Genomic DNA, 17859 nt, shown 5'->3' with positions numbered 1-17859 from the left:
CACTTACATGTTATTACAATTGCATTCAGAAACTCTCCTTTGGTATAAATGAGATAGACCTGGTAGCAGCCACTGCTGATCACTGCTAATTCTTGATTCTTCTAAGTGTTTTTCCATGAGCACAGCCATTCGCACTGTGTGTGAACTATTGTTTTTTTTACATTTATTCTAATTATTTGTGTAGTACCCAAATATGGTGGCTAAAGAACAGGAATACACTTGGAGTAAAACAGAAGTAAAAAAAAGTATGTATGAAGACCAGTTTTTATAGCTATGTGTAACTGTAAAGCTGTTGGCTAAGAATTGGCAGAGGTTTTACCTCCATTAGATTGGAAACAGCACAAGTGACTCTGATGGCTTTAGAGACATTTAGAGGCATAATAATCCCACTCTGCTCTCTGTCTGCAGTGTAGCTCTCCCTAAACATCCTAGTCCCATGGGGTCAAGGACTAACAAAATCATGAGCTTCTGTCTTGTACTTGATCATCTTTCAAACCAAATTTATACTAAGGTTGCAGTGGAACCTTTTTCCACATCTTTCACTTGGGCAAGGTGGCAGGTTCTCAAGAGCCCCACAGGGCATGCTACCTGTTTGAGTCTTCTCCAAAACTGAGATGTCCAGAAAATTTTTCCTCATTTAGGTCCCATGTGTCTAACACAGGGCAAACTCATGCTGCAGCATTTCCCTCAGCGGGTCCTTATCTAAACTCTTCCTCAGTCAGGACTTTTGCATTTTTACTGTCTCAAAACTCACAGGAGAAGGTATGCTAGTCAGGTATATATCAAAATGCATTAAGGACTTCCCAGGATTATTATCAGACTGCAAACTTCCCAGCACTACAATAAACTTAATTACCCTCAAACTGTCTATACCACCTTGTCAAAATACACTTAACACCTCACTTCTGTTCCTAAATGAATCAACCTCAGTGCTTTCTCTTTTCCTCTATTTCCCATAATAACACTCTTTGCTTCCTTCTGTATTTCCTACCTGGCCTTGGTTTAGCCTGGAGGGTCTCCAGGAGGTGATATCGGCTCTGGCTAGCCCAAATCCATGTGCTTGTGGAATGGTCTAGCATTCATCTAGCTTCCTCTGCTTGGGTAAATACCTGGTACATTTTTATTGTTGCAGGCCCCCAGATGGGTAATAATTATCACTGACTCCATGATTCCAGAAGGCTGATCAATCACTATGCTATGCTATACCTTATATTATATACTATGCTATGCTATGCTATGCTGTATTATTCTATTAAGAAACTCATCACCCTCACAGACAGTCTGATACAGACGGATCCAATTGGTCAATCAATTGAAACACCATCACCACTGTCCAATTAAGAAATCATCCCTTGGTAAACGAATTTCCATAACACATTCCACATGTGCACAACAACAGGTACAGCAAGTGGAGGAGATAAGAATTGTTTCTCATTCTGTTCTCTGATCTTCGCACAGCCTTCCCCAGGAAAATGCCTGGGAAAGTCATGCCTGCTGCTCTCTATGGAGAGAGCTGTGGCTACACATTTTCATTTTGGATCTACGGCATGGATTTAGCCCTGAGAGCGGCCTCAGGAGCTGTGTGCACTGGCTGTTCAAAGTCACATTTGTGGGTAAACCTTCCTTTCCCAAGTCAGAGCTCGAGAAGCTTTTGGGCGAGACTGGCAGATGAGCATCCCACTCCTTCAGATTAATTGCAAAAGAAATCTTTTGCTGGGGAAAGCAGGCCAAGTTTTTCCCCTGCCACCTCTCCACCTTCTTATATAAAACTGTTTAATCTGCCAGCTGTAGCACACAGAAAGAACCTAGATGCATCCCTTCCTATTTCCAATACGTATCTGTATTTTCGATGACTGTACTGCTGTACATTGTAATAAACAGGCAGCATGTCTTCTGGGTAGGACAAAGAGAAGTCTCCTTTCACCTACCACAAGCAGTGGAAAAGGAAATACAGAAACAAAATCTATGATTAAAGGAGACAACAAAAATCGCCTCCAAAATTTGATTAAATGGAAGCATCTGAAAACTCATTTGCAGTTTTACTGAATTTAAGATGGGTAGTTTTTCTACCAATAAGAATAAATTGGAGACTAAATTGCTTTGGTTGAGTTTCAATTAAAAAAAAAAGAAAATAAAACAAAAATGTTCCCTTGATGTAGGTTATTTAGTGAGTCATAAACCTTTCATTTATAAACAGAAATGTTCTTAGAATTTGAGAGGCAGAAAAATATTTTGTGTACAACTACTTTTGGATGAAAAGCACTCTTGACTAAGAATATATGCCAAGCATTGTCAGAAAAAAATTACTTAACCCAATGTAGCATAACTTGCTTTAGCATTAGCTAGAGACCACTTTCAATTTACCTCTCTTGGCACATATACTAGGGAGCATTGTGCTAGAGAATAGGGAAGGGGTTAGAGTGCCTCTTTTACATGCAAATTTCTTCCATTCTATTTGTGAATGTTCCCTGGTCCTTTTCCCCTTCTAATTAACAGATGTGCAAGAGGTTGTGGTGCTGTGTGTGTTGTATTCGGTTCTTGCAAGGGGTCAGTCAGGAATAGGGAGCTCACAGTCACAGTGCTCTAGCTCAGCATAAAATTTCTGATGGATTTAGGTGTAATCTGAAGTTAGAAAAATATTGTAAATCTCTTAATCCCAAAACCACAAATTGCCTCAAAATAATAATCAGTCTTCACATAAAAAGAGGAAAACAAATTCCCATGATGTGCCATTTTTACATACAGAAAGCAACAATCTCAGTCCCAGCTTTGAAATGAAGTGGTTCCAATGAAAGCTAGATTGAATCAATCACTTTGCAATATGCATGTTAGGTCCAAGAAAGTATCTTTGCCCAGATAATATTATTCATAAATAAAAAGCTGTCTGGTTTTAACTCTTTTTCTTCCCCAAGAAATTTATTGATGGAAAGTCTTCTAGATGTCATTAACATTAATGATATATAATTAATAATTTAATACTTGGGCCTGGGATATTTGTATCTGTTGCTCCCAGGAGAAGAAGGATTTTTCTATTTCCTGCCAGGAGCTCTGTGTGTGAATTCAAGAATAAGCAGTTCATCCCATGACATTTCCTTATGCTCAAACAGACAAGGTGACACATAAAGCCCAGGGGTAAAGGGAAACCTGATAGCTAAATAGCTGAGCTGCAGTCGGAAGTGGTGAATTCCCTCGACCACAGGGAAAGCTTCCTGTTCTTTGTAGATGAGCCTATTATTGGAATACACTTGACTGCAGTTAATCTTCAAAGTAATTAAATGGAAAGGAAGCAATTAAATCACTGAAAAGGAATTGCATCTGGTTCAGAGGGAAAAACCCAGGCCTAGGAAGTATTTCAGTGATAGTATGTACTCAGCATAAACAGGTATCTTCCTGTTTGCAAAGACAATTAATATTTATGTGATAAGAATATTTTGTAGAAATCAAACGAGGTTGAAAATCAGAAGTTGTCATTACTGTGGCCTAGAAGTACCAAGGAGAGAAACGTTGATATCTGTTTTTCCTATGATGGGATAAAATTGAAACCTGGGCCCCTTACACTCATCTTGCATATTTTAGCCTGACACCTTGAAAGTTAGTAAAGCAATGTACATTTACTGCTGCTGAGAATCTAACTCAGCATTTCAGTAAGCACATCCCAGAGAAAGAAGACCATAACAATGGAGAAGCATGAATCATACCAGTCTACAAAGAGAAAGATATTCGAGTTTAGAAAGAGCTTGGAATGATTCCTTAAAATCAGGTGTCGGGGCTATGTGAAACAGGACTGTGCCTTTTAAAGATTGGCAGAAATCTTGACCTAAATTCAATTTTAATGTGTTGAAAGAAGCACTTGTTTTATAATACTCCTAAATGCTTGTACGTTGAATTTAGTGGCAAGACAGCAAATATAATTGTATTTCTAAGGTGTGTATTTTGCTCAGACTGGAACAAGGGATCCCGTATATTGCTCCAGTCTATTATAATAGTATAAATGCTGGAAAGCCATCAAGAGGGTCTTTCAGTGAAATGCTCATCAAAGCTCTTACTGACACTGGAAAGTACAGGTAGTTTAACAGGTAGTTGAACAATTAAGAGGTAGTTAAAGAACAACTGTATTAATTAAAAATGTATAGTTGAGAACAGAGATTCTGTTGCAAGGGCGTAAGGAACCAATCTACTTTTCTTTGTCTTTCTTATGCCTTTTATTTTTCCTTTGGAAAAATTTTGCCCTGCAGTTATATGGGATCTAACTAACTGCACCATTGCTGTCATCTAAGAAGCTGAAAGTTGGGCTGGCTGAAGATAAAAGCTGATGAATGAACAGCTATAGATAAGGTAGGACAAGCTACCTGGGACATTAGCAGTGAACACTGGTAAGTGACAGCTGCTGGGATGGAGCAAAAGGAGGTGATGCAGAAAAGAGAGCTGACATGGTTAAAACAGTAGACTCAAACTATATTTGTGGGAAAAGAGTAGCAAGAAAGAAGTTGGTAGCAGGAGCTAAGACCTGAGAGGATGAACATATGGATGGGACATGTAGGTCTTTAATTAGACAAAAAAGGCCATGTGTGACAGGGGATCCAGTGGCAAAGGTGCAGCCTTTTTCTCAGATAAAGACAAATATTAGCAGAAAAATATGCTTGGATTGTTGACTTGAGACACAAGCATTTGTTCTGGGGCAGGGACATGGGACTGAGGGTTTGGGGAGAGAACAAAATACTGACTGTTTCCCAGCAAATGTTATATAAAACACTCTTCATTATTTAAAGCAGTTCATTACCTGGCAAGAAAAAATTATTATTCACGTTACATACGAAGGACCAAACTTTACTTTTAAGTACACATAGGTGTGCTCCTATTGTGTCAGCCCAGTTCCAAACCAGGTCCTTGATGCATATAGGTCTAGAACCTTTATTTTTATCTTGTATCAATTTTTATATTACCGTCTCTCCTGCTCTCAGAGAACTGAGTGGAAGATGTCAGTCAGCTAGACTACCATTTCCTTCATGATCAGCCCCTCTAGCTACATATGCATTGCTATAATGCAGATAATTCAATACTTGGATGCTTAGTTCCCCATACACTACTGTGTGCCCATTTCAGACCTTAACAAAAAGAAATTTTAATATTAGGATTGCATAATATGAAATTTATTTAAATAGGACATATGAGTATATCAGACAATGTAGTTTTGTGGTTCTCAATGTAAAATATTAACTTGCATTCTTAGAGACTTGTCTGGTAGCACAATTATAATTGAATTTTGTGTGATACTTCCAGAAAGGTCCAATTTCTGGTACTCACTTAAGAATAGTAATAGCTTGTCATATTTATGTTCAAAAATGCCATAGGCAGTTTTATTTTTATTTCTATTCAGATGCTTCCAAAAAGGGGTATGTCTGGAGGAAGGCAGGTTGTTCAGCCCATGCTCGAAAGATTCTCAGCAGCATTAGGCTTCCTGTATGTGAGGCAAGTACTAGCTAAGGGGTAGCAGGAAGCCTTTGTATCAAGAATCTACTTTCAGCTATCTTGCCAAGCTGGAAGGTTTTGGAATAAATTTTGTCTGCTCAGTAGAGACTATGGAGACTTTAATGAACAAGCCCTTATTCCTCCCCCATGCCATCTGCAGCTACATGCTGAAAATCCACTAAACTGCCAGAAAATTATGCTCCCTGTGTAAATGCAGGTACTGCAGATGCCTACCATAGCTCAGTGAGATGCTAGGCATAAGGAAGAAGGAAGAGTGTGGGGAGAGAGAAAACAGCAGGACTCAGCAGTTAGAGATGAATTGGGAGCATGGAGAAGTAAGAGGACTAGAAAAAGTAACATAATTTAGGAGTAGATCTCCATATACACATGGATATACATATTAAAAAAACTGAATTAAAGTTGATCAGGCAGCCTTAGTCATGTAATTTGTCAATTTGGTGTCTCTGTCAAAGGGACACCCTGATGTTCCATAGAAGCTTTATGACCTTTTAGGCTTAGTTCTGCTGCCCACTCCTCATCACTAATTATTATTCGCAATGTCGTGTGTGCAGTAGGCTGACAGACATAAACACAAGGCTGGCAGAGCTGTGCATTGCTAGAGACAGGCAGGATAGCCTGATGGGTTACTCATGGTACTGCTGGAAATGATAAAACTTCAAATTTTCTTTGTAATTTTTGTCGGGGTTTTTGGTCGCCTTCGCCCAGGGGGAAAGAGAATTGAAGTTCTTCTTCCTGAGAGTCTTCACTGGGCCAGGTCTGATAAGTTTAACATCTACAGAGATTGGGAGTAGCCAGGAGATGCACGGGAGATAACAACCATGAACCATGAACCATGAACCATGAATGGGCATTATCCCCCAACACCACCCTCTAGAGTGGTCGGAGACACCTGGTTTGGGAAAAGACTGATAAGAGAACCAAAGAATGAGGACCAAATTAGCATTGAAGGCAAAGGGCTCAATAACAAATAGGAGATCAAATACTAAAAATTAGGTAATTTAAGATCAATCAACAGGAATTTATTTGGGTTTTGTCCATATAAACATGTGAAAAGTCTGGTAAAGAATTATGTGTGATGGAATGATTTTCACTTCACATCCTGAGCATGCATGGAGGAAATTATTTCTATTGCACATCCTGGCCAGAATAACCTCGTGGCCAAAATAAAGTAATGCCTTGATTCTCTAACACTAAAAAATTGTTAGTGTTGGAGAGTTTCTGCTTTTGCCACAGTTGCAGTGACAATACTAGACACCTTTGTAAGGGTGTAAGGTGAATTGGTGTCAGTGAATTTTTTTTGTGGAAGTACCTATTCACAGGACGCTAAGTGCCATTTGGATTACTCGGAATCAACTTCATGTCTGGCTCTGCTCTTCAGCTCAGCCTTTATCAGCCCCCTGGCATGGCAGGCACCCATTATGGTTAATTCTTGCTGTTGCAGTGGATTCAAAGGAAGTGCTGTCAAGTAGACACAGATGAATGTTACCTTAAGGTTATTCGAATCCATGGTAGAATTATCGGCTTAGACCCTGGCTGCTTAAGTTTCCTATCTTGTTCACAAATAAGCCTTTGATATCTCACTGAGGAACTGAACAGAACAAAATTCTACCACAGCATGACAGACTTGATGAATTTTTATGAAGAGCAAATTTAGTAATTAAAATTTTTTCTATGTATATTCTTGCAGGTAGAACCCCTATAAATACCATCAATCAACAGTCCCTAAATTGTGTCAAACTTAGATGTTGATCATATTCCAGCTGCTTATTCATGCACTATGCTTCTGCCTTTTCAGCTCTTTTGGACCCCTGCATGACCTCGAGTATGTTCACTCCTACTACAGCTCAACTGTTGCAAACAAACATCACCAAAATATTTTGAGGGAAGTATGCAGATGTTTTGCAAGGAGCACGATACACTGTCCATGGGGGAAACAACCTCAAGGTTTTATCTGGACCCCTAATGGTTTAGCTAGAACACTTCTTCTGGGAGAGAATCCAGGACTCATGGAAGATTGAGGTAAATTATTTCTCTGTTCCAGAATTGCTAGTTTTGCGTCTGAAATTGCAGATAACAGCGGGTGTGTCTCAGTGCTGTTAAACTTCACTTAGTTTGGAATGTTGGCAATAAAAGGACAATTTAATTTACATTTTTGGCCTTTTCTAACTTACTATAACTGAAGAATGACTTCCCAACGGCTTGTAGAAAGCAGTTATCTCTGCAGGATGCTAGTCTGGCTACTGCGAAGAGGGAACAGGAACACATAAACAGCCAATTGATTTGCTGTGGTTTTGATAACTGCAGCATTTGTCTTACTTTGTGTCAGGAGACACAGTGGCCATCCTGCCACTGTGCTGCGTGGGGATTGGAGGACTTTGGAAATGTTAAAGTTTGATTGTTTTGTCTCTCTAAAAGCAAATAAAAAACCCAAAATGTATTAAAAACTGCCTCAAAATTGTAGGAAGAAATAAGTAATAGGTGAATCAATAAATACATCAGTGACACTGTAGATCCTCACCTCTTGTGTGCATCCTGTAATGAATTAAATTCTTGAAGCCTGAAAGGATGGACAACTCATGTTTCTAACTTGTTTTTTCCCCACACATGTCATGTAACCCTTTAACATGGTGCAGCTGCCAGGCAAGTAGGATAAAACTACAGGACTAGTGAGTACAAGACTGAATGCATCAAGCAAGTAGAACTGGGCAAGTGTTTTATGCCCTTATAAATCAGAATGCTGGCTCAGCTCTTGCTTTGTGTTATAGGGGAGTTAGGATGCATTGCAACAGATTACCTAATGAAGCTACAATATTTTTTAATTAAGGCTTTTCCCTATTTATCAATCATATTTTACCTCAATTTACAAGATTTTAAAATCAACAAAAATGAGCTCTTCAGTGATGTCATTAGTATAAAAATTCAGCAGTGCTGATGCAGCTAAATCTAGACAAGAATAAAGAGAGTTGCTGGTAATTAGATGCGTGGTAACCCTGCATGGAAAGAATAGAGAGGCACAGCAGGGATACTTTCTGCTTGTTAGAGAAAAAAATCCCAGGGAAAGATATAACTGGGGGAAAAAAAATCATTTATACACATTTGTGGATTGACAAGTGTGCTGAGCAGATCTAGGGAGAATTATCCTCCCTTCCCAGACTGGTAAAATGAGTCCCCCCTGCAGGGGTCCTTTAAGTGCAGGGCTGGTGCAGTCGCACTGCATGCAGGCATGCACAGTGATGACATAACCTGCCAGCTGCAGGGGACTTCCACAAAGGAGCCCATGTCACCGTTTGCTTCTCAAAACACTCCAGAGGCTTCCAAGGACTTCTGGAAACTGGATATAGCCAAGAGCAGCTGTTGTAACAGGTGTGGTGATCAGTGATCCCTCAGGGTTAGATCCACAAGGGAGTAAAAGCACCATGAACTCCAATTTTTAGGTGCCAGCTTGTGGATCCATGATCTTCACATCCTTTTATTTTTCAGCTGTCACCTATCTTTGGATGTGTGTAAAGCCCATCGGAGTTATGAAGGCAGAGGAAGCTGCCAACCCAAGGCCTGAACAAGGATTTCCTTCTCCCTGGTGAAGGCTGCCAGCAGCCAGGCGTGGCTCCTGCCTGTCCCTGCCTGTGCAGACATTTCACCTCACTACACAGATGGAAACACCCCCAAGGTGGCAGATGACCAGGGCATTTCCTCCTCCCCAGTGGCCTGGAGCAAGTTTGACAGCCTTTTTCTGCCATGTGGCAGAGCTTGGTGCTGTCAGATGAGAGGAGGGGTCAATCCCAGGGCAAGCACAGCAGTGACAATGTGACATCATAGATAAGGGCCCTACTGACAGAGGCAGGCACAAGGCACCCCTCCCATCCAGGGGGCCACACAGGGGAAGTATGATGCACTAGCTGTGAAATATGTTTTTTGGTGATTCATACTATAAATTAAAGGTTATCCTAATTCTTTTCAGTACAAAATGTACTTTAAAGAGTTATTTTCCTGGTATGAATCACCAAGCTAGTCCTCCCTCTAGGTTAGCAACGGAGACCAAACTGCAAGTGGTCAGGAAAAAGAATATAATTTAACTTCTCCACTCATTTTGATTTAGGAAATATATTCTGTATAAGACAATATTTTCAAGGGAACTAAGCCTCCAAAAGTTGAATTCAGGCTTTCCTAAATGAAGACTTTTATCCAGCACAGATAGATCATTTATTGGGTCTGGGTGTTTCTCCAGCCTGAATTGGGGTGGGGTAGGGGCACGACTGGTTGAGAAAGCAGCAACTAGCTAGAGGAACTGTGGGCTTAGCCAACTCTCAGAGACATTTTAGAGGGGGAGTGAGGAGCAGGAAACTTTGGAAGTCTCACTTTTGCAGTTAGGTATCAGATGGGCAATTTGGGGAAAATATGCCAGGGCATCCATAGAAGTCTGTGGCCCACAGCTGGGGCACTTGGTGGAGCAGGCAGGGAGAAGCAGAGAGGTGTGTGAATATGTCAGATCTTCTCCTAGAATGCCTTATTTTGGTCAAAACTCTGACAGAACTGCATATTCCTGAAGAAAACTGAATTTGCAGCTTTTTGCAGGGGAAATATTTCTACTAGTTTTCTTTAATTGCATGATTTTTAGCTCCAAGAGTCTTAGACCTTTAAATACAATGGCAGCAAGCCTTGTTTACAGGTATCTCCAGCCCATTCAAAGCTGTCCAGTGTGCTGACTCTGAATGCTCAGATTAGGTTTGAGCTTTGGAGCATGGAGACAGAGCAAGACCTCTTGGTTTGAATTTGAAAGCTTGAAAGATGACAGGGATAGTGAGAGGAAGAACCATCCTCACACCAACTGGATGTGAATGGCTTGGCTATGAACTGGGACTGTTTTTAACAACAAGGTCTTCTGAACTCTACCTAACTAGCTGCACAGTTCAACCCCTGAAGGAGGCTCTGCCTCTCACTGCTGCACTCTGTCACAGAACTATGTATTTACCAGCTATCCAAGCAGTGATGAGCCCTGGAGTCATATTCCTGGGTATAAGAAAGAGACTCGTTTACAAAGATGAGGATATCTGTAGTAGTTTAGTCACCCCATAAGACACTGTAGGCACTAGATAAGATTAGAAAGAGTTAAATGTGATCTGGTGATGGTCTGCATTAATAGGGAAGCCATGGACAAGATCTTTCTAAGTTAATTTAAAAGATCTGATTTTCCCCATCCTTTGTTAAGGTTCATGAGTTCAGTCAATGAAAAGCAAAAGGAATTCTAACATTCTCATGTTCTCATGAGAAAGGAGAGAAATAGGCAAAAGTTTTGGCCTGGGAAATGTTTTCTAAAAATATATACCTGTCAAAGCAACCAAGTCCTACCTCTGCATGAGCACAAGAGGAGGTACAACGTGGTTTGAGAACATTAATCAGATACTTTTAGCATCTAGGAAAAAAAAGGCCTCAATTTACTAAATATTTTTCAAAAGCACGGGATTTCAAAATTTTTTTCTTTCTGCAACATCCAAAACATTTAAATTTTTGTCATACCACCAGAATAATTTGAAAATGTTCAAGATTTATAAGCTGAGTTTTAGAATTTTAAATAACAAGGTATTTGGTTGGGGAAGTTTAGAGTTGATGAAAACTAAATGACAGCCACTCAACCATAACATAATGCAAGAAGAAAGGATCTAAACTGTTAAGTACATCAGAAAGAAATTACCAGTTTTTTCTTCAGTGAGTTTATTCTTTCTTGTACTTGGGATACCACATACAAAATACCATTATTACAAGGAGCTGCTATTTCTAACTGCCCCACTATTAGCAGGTATTGCTGTCAAAAGTCTTAATTAATTTACATTTCTATCATAAAAGAGCACTGTACTTTTGTTTCCCATCTACTCCCCACTATATCAGTCTTCACAGCTTTTTAAGTTAAATAAATATGTCATCTTTATTACTCTCTACTGAACTTCTACACACAAAAGCATTCTAAAAAACTTCTTCAAATTCAAAGACAGTCTTCTAGATTAGTTACTGTTTTCAGGACACTGAAATCAATCAATATTTTCAGGACAAATGTATAGTCTTCAGAGTACTGTGTAAAGTCAATCTCACCTAAAGATGTGAGAAGGCAAATAGCTCTTACTATAAAAATGTGTCTAGGTGTGAAAATGCTATTTTCAATTTTATGACTTTAGATTTGAAGAGGTCTTATTACATTTCAAATTAAATGTCTGCCATTAGAGAAGGAAAAATCTGAAATCATCTGAAAAAATGAAAAGGAGAAGAAACAAAGAAATTGTACATGTTGAATTTTATGTGAGTAGAAAAAGATTTTCTGCAAAAATTTTTCCTGAATTGTTTATATTTTTAAGTAATTCACAATTATTTTTATGGTGAATTTTAATGACTTATATTTGTTAGCCCATATATTTTTTGAGTAATTTTAATGACATATATTTGTTTTTGTATCTGGGCTACACAATACTTGAAATTCCAAATTTTGTTGCTCTCCAAAGCATGGTAAGGTTCTGTTGCATAGTACTGTGACTGTGAGGACATGTAGAGATGCTCATACAAACACATACCATAACACATGGCTATACTGAGTGTAGGAGAAGTAGATGAAGAGTTGATTGAGCCTCAGAGAGAAATTTATATTTCCTGGTCTGTTTTAATGTGTGAGATTATGAGAATTTTCTCAATCTGTCCTTCCATTCTGAAACGATGCTCATGGAACTGACCAGCAGATGCTTCATTGTTGTTAAACACCTACCAGAATAGTAAGGATAACATATGGCAACTCCTCTCTGTGATTTCTTGCTTTGTTTGATTTCTTCTTCCTTCACGTTTAAAACTGTTTCAAGCAAAAGAAAATTACAGAAGTTGTTTAGTTCTGTACATGTAAGATGTATATTCTTTTTACAATATTGTTGATTTACTGGGATTTATTCAACATTTATAGAGTGATAAGCATTATTTTTCACTGCTGTTTCATTTTTATAACCTGATCTGTCCTCCATGAACAGCATGAGGGAGAGCCAAGAATTTTCATACATATATTTAATGTAAAAGCATAATTTTCTTGTTGTAAGTGATCTTCAGGTCACATAGATAAATAGATATTTTGGAACAGTGAAAAGACAGAAAAAGATTATTTTCTACCTTTTTTCTTTGCCTAGCTATGGTAGGTCCAAAGGATGATCTACATCTCCTCATTTTGATGAGCATTTTAGTATTTCAACTAGTAGAATAGAACTAGATAATTATTTTAGGAAAAACTTTATATGGTTAGTATTTCTCCTAGATATCTCTTGAATGTATGGCCTCTGCATCTTCAGTTTTGTTGTGTTACGGATTTTTACGTCTGCTCCTTGTGGAACACAAGCACATTTTCATTGTTTCAGAGAAGATTGGAAATTATATAGAACCATCTGCTAACCTAATCATTCTCTTATAAATCATCAGGTTAGGCTTTACTTTACATATTTCATTAGTATCCCTTCAAAGAGCAGGAGAGATTTCTTGGCAAGACTCTAACAGTTTCATCATTGGAGATCTCTTAGAATTTGCTAGACAAACATCTATTTCAAGCATCATAAAACAAATTAATCTTACTTTTGGACAGAGTGATAAATTAGATAGCCCCTAGCACTACTTTCTGTCCCATGATTAGATCATGTTTCCTGAAAAAGAGCATATAATATGATTTCTGGTTCTGAATCAGGCTGGAGATTGACCCTGTTGACCAGATAGTCACTTCTCAGCAGATTTGCAGGGTGTGTGGAAAAGGAAAAAAAGGCAAGGGTGGGTTTATAGGTGGATGTTGAATAAAACTGTATGGAAAATATAATGAAGAGCAGGAGAGTGTAAGACATTCCATCATCTGAGAATCCAAGAGTTGACTCTTTAGCCCAGCATGTAGCCTGAGATAGCTCACAGAGATTAAAAAATAGTGAAAGGACAAATTTTAGCTGCTGTTTTGGGGTAGGATGAAAGAAATTTTAAGTGTGCAGAAACATAATTTTGGCCATTCTTGTCAGCAGTTGGAAGAGCAAAAAAGACGCATGGTATTTATCATAGTGCTAAAGTCTTAGAAATTAAAAATAACAATTATCAGAAAAGATCTGGAAAATTTATTAAAATATTTGTTTTTCACCCCTTCTCTCTCAGCCTGTGAAAGCTGAGAATTCTAACCATTTAGAAGTTCAAAATCCTTTGTATGCAGTAGAAATTACTGTCTGTGCTACAACGGCATCTGGAGACTCTGAAAGAGTTTTGGCCTTTTGTAGGCAAATACATAGCCAGTATGCACAAAAGCTATGTATTTCCCACAGAGTTCAAATCCCTATCACAATAGATAGGAATGGCCTTCCTAGTTTATGTGGGATATGGTTGTGGTTTTTTTGGTTGTTTTCTTTGTTTGATTTTGTTGTTTGTTTTCACTTTAAAATTGTGGAAAAAATGCAGGGCAAGATACATTGCTTGCAAATCACCCAGGAAACCTATGGTACATATCAGAACTGAGTCCATCACTGCCAAATGTCCCTCTGTAAGCATATAATGATTTTAAGCAGAGTTTTAAGTTTTAAGCAGACAGTAATTTTACAATCAGACCTAAAAGCTGCAAGAGATCCCTCGAAGGGATCCAATGGCTGGCCCATGACCTCTGCTGATAAACTATGTAGGAGGCACAAGGAGAGGTTGTACATATATTTGTACATATGTTTGCTTAGCCAGTTGTGTGCATCTGAAATGGAGCTACTGCTTATGCAAGGAGTATGTTTCAAGTACATGTGTCAGAATAGTATCAGCAATGCAGTTTGTCAATGAGGAAAACCTGGGTAATTGAAGTAGAAGGCTACGAGAGAGAGAAAAAAACCCCACTTCTCATGATGCCTTAGTAGATATAGAGGGGAGATTTCAGTATCAAATGTCTTAAGCACAATCTCTAGACACTGCAGAATATTGAAGGAACTGCATTCCCTGCTTGAGAGGCTTGTTGGATGAAAATGGAAATCTGCTACTGCATTTTAGAAGGTAATTATTGAAGTGAAAAACTTCATCAGATTATATTGTAAGCACTTGGCCATCCCATGTGAATCCATAATTTGTTGTTCTATAAGGTCACAGATCACCATGACATCAACAGGTCCCAGAAGATTTAGCTTGGTTGACAAAACTGGGAACAATATTAAATGACCAAAATAAAAGAAACACCTCATGGAGAACAGGGAAAAGAAACAAAACCTGAGATGTTTCCTGTAGTCACACAGTGTATAACAAATACTGCATGTAGTCAAACCAAAATAATCTGTTTGGTGAAGACAGGAGAAGACCCATATGAAGCAGCTGGAATTGGATGAAGTTTGAACTAAACAAGTAGATATTAAACATTTTTCACTTCCATTCAGTCTTAGATATATCAAAACACAAAATCCACAATATATGCTAAGTTTGTGGATAAAAAAAAAAAGAAAATTTAAAAAAAACCCCTCTTTTTTTAAATCTGCTGGAGCTTTCAGCTATGTTGAGGGCATATCTCCCTAAATTGTAATAGAAATGCTTTACTATCCATTGTCTAACTTGTGAAATATTTTATTTGGAAATAAATAAGATAAACTCCGCATAGGAAGGGTTTTTTTTAAGAAATCTGTCTCATCACTACTTTCTTATTATGACACTGATTTATTAGAAAGTGTCCTCAGTTCTTTAGCATTATTTATCTAAGGAAATTAACACAAAGAAAATAATTTCAAGAAATCTTTACCTGAAGGAAAGAAGTTACTAGAATTAATTAAAATTACAGCAAAGAGATTATTTGCTAAAATACTTAGCAGGGTTTTTTTAATACTAATGCATTATAGCATTTCCATAGACAGGTTAGCTAAATCTTTGGCAAAATACATTTGAGTTTGTTCTACAGGCCCTGCTCCTGGGAGCTGCCAGGCAGAGATAGCTGTGGAAACTGAAGTCATGTATTTGTTCACTGCTCAAGGATTCCTAGGGTTCCTGAAGCAGATCTGACCTGGACCAAAGCATGGGTCTATTTATATCTTTATGCCTACTGGGTTCCCAGTTGAGCATTCCTGCCTTGCTGCCAATCCATGGGTTACATTTTCCAGCCAGTCTCTTCAGTGACTGAGACCTTCCCTACTGCCCTGTCAGTTATGGTGGGGATCAGATTACGCAAACATGGCAGAAAGATGGAGTGCAGCAGAGAGGAAGGTGGAAACATTGGCTGTGGAAGGAACACCATCTGTCCAGCTGGAGGAACTCAGGTTTAGCTGGAGGAGCTCTGGCTTTTTTTGGGTTTTTTTTTTTTTTTTTTTTTGGCTGGTTGATATGACAGACAAGGTTTGTGAAGAACAATAAAACTTATTTTTATAGTTAAAGCACAGTGCCTTCAGTCTTCTGGGCCAGTGGGAAAACAATCCCCTGAATGAGCCTACTTGCAACTATTCACTCAGCAGAGGTGTCCCCATCCACTACTGCTTGCCACCAAAGGCTTCTTTTAGATACAGTCTATACTGCTGTTAAATCAAGGTAAACAGAAAGGAGACTAAAAATTCCCACTCACAGTTGTATCTGAGCAGAAACCCTGAACCAACAGCCAAACACATAAAACAAAAACCCCTTATTTTATTGCACATTGGAATATTTTTCAGCTACTCTTACCTATGCTGAAGGTTAAGGAGAGAGAATGTGACAGAACAGAAGCCAAAAACGTGTGATTTAGTGACTAGAGTGCCTAGCCTGTAGGCACCTGTCTCCTGAAAGAAGATGGAAGCAGGGGATTTGGTGCCTCACCTTCCTGTGCAGTGTGTGCAAGGAGTTGTAAGCCTTGCCATGAAAACTTTCATTGCAACTGAGGGGCACCTTGGGCTATGCAGCAGAGAAGCACCAAGCTGACAAATGAAACTGAGGGGACACTGATTCCCACACAGACAGAGAAGCAAGGAGCGTTCTGCCTCCTTGAGCCCAGGGCCTGTAAGCTTCCTTCCCTGAGACAAAGCTGAGACTTACCTTCCAGTGAAGGGAATGCAGTCTGCTCTGAGCAGGGGAGCTGCTTTGCTGTGCAATAACTCTGTGCAATTATGTAAGAAAGAAATATCTGAGAGGGACTGAAAAATAAAAGGAAGAAGGAAAATAGAGAAGTGAGTAGGCTTGGCCAGCTGAGCAGGGAGCACTGGCCATGCCAGGACATCCTCTCAGGGCTGCTGGGATGTTTGAAGAGAAGAAAACTTTTCTCCCTCATATTTTCATGTCCTAATTGCATTAAACAGTGGAGGGAGCATGAGATTGCATGCATGGGTTTTCTGACTCTGTCCCAAGGGGCTAAAAGTTGGGTACTCATCCACATCCAAAACCAAGAAAATTTCTCAGAATGAAACTTTCATTTAAAATTTGACTTTCAGGACACTCTCTGAGGAATGAGAAATTTCTTATTGCATCTTCTTTGTAAGGTGAGTGAAAATGAATAAAAGTTTACTGGGAAAATAAAGGAGATAAAGAGGTAGAGCATGATTTGAGCACCCAGGTTCAGGGTCTTTAAGAGATGTCCTGAGCCACAATATTCTGTGTCAAAGAGCAGTTGCTGTGTTTTATACTAAAGAAAAACTGTCCCAGCAACAGAGACTCCAAAACTCTAAGTTTTTTCATCCTAAGCTGATGTCTTAACACTGGACACATTGGGCTAGAATACTTCTTTATCCTGTTGTCTTCTCTTCTTTTGATTCAGCAACCCCCTTTATAGAGTGACACAGCTTGGATGAAGAGAAAGGGGAGAGAGAATGTGTAGAGAAAGGGGAGAGAGAACGTGGAGAGAAGGCTCAGGGTCAAAGACTATAACTCGCCCTTTGCACCAGGCTATGCTCCCACAGTTGAGACTCAGATCCATCCATCATTATTCTCAGATCCATCTTTCCTGGATGTGAAGATTGAATTGAACTACAGGTTCTTCTGCCTGGGTGAAAACCTTCTAGAGTGAAGCTATTAAAAAAAAAAAAAAAAAAAAAAGCAGCATTTGTTCTCCTGCATCCTGTGCAAGAAAGAGTGGTTCCTACTACTTGTTGAAAGGAATTGTTTCTTGTTAGATTGTTTTAGAAACACCCCAGCCAAGCCTCCCAGAATAGGGAGAGAGGAATAGACCTCACATTAAACAGTGAATATTAAGTAGAAGAATGCTAGGTAGAGGAAGGCCCAGTTTCTGAATCTAAGCAGGGCTTAGGCATGAGTGGCAGAGACCTGGCCTAAAGCCTGGTGATGGCTTAGTCCATACAAATTTTTATCTCTTCCCCCTTCACTTCTCAAAGTAGAATATACCCAGTAACATCTTTTCACTTCCTAAACATTTCCAAATGCTTGGATTCTTTGCTCTGTTTTCATGTTCAGATACCT

General features: G+C 39.0%; 1 long non-coding RNA gene across 8 annotated transcripts in view; it reads left to right on the top strand.

Moving 5' to 3' along the window:
* Positions 1-17859, top strand: part of LOC139588217 (uncharacterized) — a 187530-nt gene that overhangs the window by 92132 nt on the left and 77539 nt on the right. For 7 of the 8 annotated variants that reach the window (XR_011678586.1, XR_011678587.1, XR_011678581.1 and 4 more), the window contains 2 exons: positions 4236-4335; positions 7286-7509. This is a non-coding gene — a long non-coding RNA (uncharacterized lncRNA). Of the gene's footprint in view, positions 1-4235; positions 4336-7285; positions 7510-16877; positions 16926-17859 lie in introns of all 8 variants that reach the window. The other variant, XR_011678584.1, reaches the window with a different exon arrangement.

This window comes from Agelaius tricolor, unplaced genomic scaffold (genome assembly GCF_023055355.1).
Source record: "Agelaius tricolor isolate 1412-34295 unplaced genomic scaffold, bAgeTri1.0.p SCAF_3, whole genome shotgun sequence".
Taxonomy (NCBI): Eukaryota; Metazoa; Chordata; class Aves; order Passeriformes; family Icteridae; genus Agelaius; species Agelaius tricolor.
Note: the sequence above shows the minus strand (reverse complement) of the source record. Positions and strands in the feature narration are given on the sequence as shown.